Raw genomic sequence first — 4093 nt, 5'->3', positions numbered from 1 at the left:
TGTGCCCATTAGCCATCTGGATATCTTCTTTGGAAAAGTGTCTATTCATGTCTTTTGCCCATTTCTTAACTGGATTATTTGTTTTTTGGGTATTGACTTTGGTAAGTTCTTTATAGATTTTGGATACTAACCCTTTTTCAGATACACCATTTGCAAATATCTTCTCCCATTCTGTGGGCTGCCTTTGAGCTTTGTTGATTGTTTTCTTCACTGTGCAGAAGCTTTTTATCTTAAGGAGGTCCCAATCGTTCATTTAAAAGTAAATTACGTTTGTAGACTGATGTTCATCGCAACATGATTCATAATAGCCAAAAAAGTGGCAACAATCCAAATGACCATGAACTGATAAAGGGAAAACTAAAATGTTCTATCCATGGAACAGAATATCTGCTGGCAACACAAAGAAATGATACTAAGACACGCGACCCTATGAATGAATATGTTAAGTCAAAAAAGCCAGTCACAAAGAACCATATACTACGTGATTCCACGTATGTGAAATTTCCAGAATAGGCAAATCTACAGAATCAGAAAGTAGATTAGTGGCTGCCTAGGGCTGGATGGGAGGAAGGTTTGGGTAGGGAATGACAACCAAGGCTTTCTTTTTAGGGTGATGAAAATGTTCTCAAATTGTGTTGAAGGTTGTACACCTCTGTGAACATACTCAAAGCCATTGAATTGTACATTTTAAAGGAGTGATTTGCATGGTATGGGAATTACATCTCAGTAAAGCTGTTAAAAACGAACCAACCAAACAAAAATATGACCCTGAACTGACTCAAACAGTTTGCTAAGCTAAGAATGAAGTAGAGATGTAGGTTTTTGCTAAGTTCCATTATTTAACTTTGAGTTTTAAAAAACTAATTAGTCATATATTCTTCTTATGAGAAAAGTAAGTTTTCTATTTCGTATTTATTTATTTATGCTTTGAGTTGCTTCAGAGGTAATGAAATTATAGTTGAAGATGTATTTCATTCTCTTTAAAAGCTGAATAAAACTACTCTTTGTTCTTGGATGATGAACACTTCCTGCCAATTTGGAAAGGACTAATGTCAATGCTTGTCGGTGCCTAAAACATATGTGAGTGTCAAGCATACTTCCAGCCAACACCAACTGCCGAAACTAGGACTTGTATCTGTTCTGTCTGTGCATTAATTTAATGTATCCATGGCAGACCCAAAGAGTCCCTCTAAGGCCTCTTTCTTGATCTCTTGCTGCTAAAGCTGGGTTTATTTTCTTATGTTGAAGTTCTGAGAAGCACAAGGGGTTGGCTATATCAATTAGAGCCATCTTTCGAGAAGAAGGGACCCCCTGGCAGGTGCTGTCAATACCCCACCTGATTTTCTGGTCCCATACCATTTCTTTGCACACCTGCCCAACTTTCAACCACTAGCACCTGCCTTCTCTCCCTGATGGCTTCCTCTAGCTGCCAGAGCCACTTTCCTGTTTGTGCCACAGGCCACAAGTGCAGGGGCCACACAATGTGGGAGCAGCTCTCAGCCAATGCTTCCATGTGGGGTGGCTCTGGGGTACAACCAACACCTTCTCAGCTCCCCAAAGGAAAGAAGCTCCAGTTGCCCTCCCAGGTAATCTCTCCATACCACATCTTTAATTGGCTTCTTTTCTTTCCCTATATTACTTCCTGTGATGGTTAACTTTATGTGCCAACTTGGCTGGGCCACAGGCATTTGGAAAAAAAACATTCTGGATGTTTCCGTGAGAAATGTGTTTGGACGAGACTTACATTTAAGTCAGTAAAATGAATTGCCCTCCATAATGTGGGCAGATCATATCCAATCAGTGGAAGGCCTGAATAGAAGAGAAGGCCAGCCACCTCTGAGCAAGAAGGAATCTCCAGCAGACTGCCCTTGGATTTCAGCTGCAACATCAGCCCTTCTCCCTAGCGGAAGGCCTTTGCATTTTCCGGAGTCTCCCCCAAATCTTTCCCGAGTCTAGCCTACAGTCTCCCCCATCAGATTGTCCACCAGCCAAGCTTCCACAACGGTGGAAGCTAATCCCTTAAGACAAATCTTTTTCTTTGTCTATTCGCATATCTTATTGATTCTATTTCTCTGGAAGCCTGACTAGTAGACTTCCCCACTGGAATTTCTTAGGATATTGTCTCGAACAAATTACATCTCTGGGATAACCTACATAAAACAGATCCCGGGCACCTCAGTGAGAAGAGACGTGTGATCCCGGGTAGGTCGCGCCTTATGTGCTAAATTGAGCAAGTTAGGAATTGGACATTACTATGTATTGTCACACATGGCTCTGTCTTGTGGACAGTCTATCCACCAATCCCCCCCCATAACTGTGCACGCAGGGGGTACTCCTGCCGGCCCCATTTTACAGACGAGAAAAGCAATCCAAAGGTTAATATGGGATTAAACCCCAAAATGGCTGACTCCAGCATTTGCATCCCAAATCGCTCTTCTCTAGGGCCTGACATTCATTTATCAAGTCAGGAAAATAGAAGCTGACGTCCACACGGCAACACCACACATCTCTCCTGGAGGCAATGCTCTGACAGGACAGCAAGGTGTGTAACTGGATGGGAAGCTTGACTCCACACCCGCGTGTAGGCTCTTCCTACAATAGGCCAGCAGATCTGCTGCTGGGCGCAAAAATTCCTGTTTCTAAGAAAAGTGTGCCTTTGAAGAAACAAAAAGAGAGGCAGGGAGAGAAAAGAAGTGGAGGGGGGGAGGCTGGAAGTACGAACAAGGGCTTCAGGAGTCTTGGAAAGCAAACGGCTTTTGCAAAGCAACATTTTGATGAGTTAAGTGCAAATGAATTAGGAATAATGAGAAACACATGGGCTAAATTTTCCTTAAAATATACGAGTTTAAAAATGAAGAGGAAAAAGTGCTTGGGGAAAAATGTGTTTTAAGTTTTAGCCAAACTGAAAACATTCACAAAATGGATCAAGATATGTGTGGAGCCCACAAAATGACTAGGTTGGTCCATCCTGGGCAGATGGAGTGATAGAGGGACAGATGAACAGTTGAGGGACATATGCTGGGCTGGCCCAGGACAGAGCTTTGCAATAGAGCTGATCTGGGCTCCCCTGAGCTTCTAATTAGGAATTTAGAGCAATATTGCTTTTTTTTTTTTTTTTCATTTGTTTCTCCAAACAACACAAGGCACTGCACTCTGAGAGCAATACTAATGAATAAATAATACAACCATTTGAAAAGCTGTTTGTTGAGAACACAAAATATATCTGGTGTGTGTTTTTTGTTTGGTTTTTTTTTTTTTTTTTTTTTTTAGTCCTTCAAAATCCGTATGAGCAAGAAACAAGGAAGATACACAGGGCTTCCAGAGGCTGGCACAACGCACAAGCCAGAGGGACTCAGCTCAGCTGTTGCTAGCTTCTGGGTGGTAAGAATGACATGTGTCAACAAGGAAGGACCGCAGAGGCCAAAACTCACTGCTGACAGCAGAGCGGCAATCCAGCCAGAGGGTTCCCTGGAAGGCAGGGCAGGACTCTCTGTGAAGAGCTCACCAGGGGCATCCATTCTCTTCAGAAGCACCAGGGTCCACGGTACCTCCCTATCTTCTTATCAACTAGAGGCAGCGATGCTTTCCACTGGGTCCCATTCACACTCTCAGAAACAAAGACCAGAGTTCCATTTTTATTTTTGACCCAAATAATTTTTAGGTAAGAAAAAAAATGGAAACATTGGGAAATATTTACTTATTTTTAAAAAAGCAGCACTGCGGTCTAGTACTGGTTTCCAAAGAGCTTTATAAGGTCCCAAACTATCACCAATGATACCAGGTCCGGATGAACGCGTAAATGTGCACAATGGGTCTTGAAATTGTTTTTCATGAGTATGAGCCTGGGATACCCACTACTCTATAAAAACAACGAAAGGCTCTTTAATTACTACTTAGAGCCTCTTTTGCTCCCATCTCTGCCCCTCCTAACTGTGGCCCGCAGGGACACCAGCTGACTCCATGACCACTGTTGACTCCATTCTGTTTCCACAATGGGCCACAAGGAAGTCAAGAATCCGGATCTAGGAATAGACACCACTTTGGGGGAATATACAGAGTACTGCGTTTTCCGGTTGTGGAGGTGGGCCAGGGC

The 4093-nt window shown here is 42.8% G+C and overlaps 1 non-coding gene across 1 annotated transcript; it reads left to right on the top strand.

Moving 5' to 3' along the window:
• Positions 1-1639: 1639 nt before the first annotated feature.
• On the top strand, positions 1640-1694 carry LOC113252589 (small nucleolar RNA SNORD66). The gene has a single exon (XR_003314940.1). It is a non-coding gene; the product is annotated as a small nucleolar RNA SNORD66 (small nucleolar RNA).
• The last annotated feature ends 2399 nt before the right edge of the window (positions 1695-4093 follow it).

The sequence above is a fragment of the Ursus arctos genome, unplaced genomic scaffold (assembly GCF_023065955.2).
Source record: "Ursus arctos isolate Adak ecotype North America unplaced genomic scaffold, UrsArc2.0 scaffold_19, whole genome shotgun sequence".
NCBI lineage: Eukaryota > Metazoa > Chordata > Mammalia > Carnivora > Ursidae > Ursus > Ursus arctos.
The sequence above is the reverse complement of the archived record's forward strand: the minus strand, read 5'-3'. Positions and strand labels throughout refer to the sequence as shown.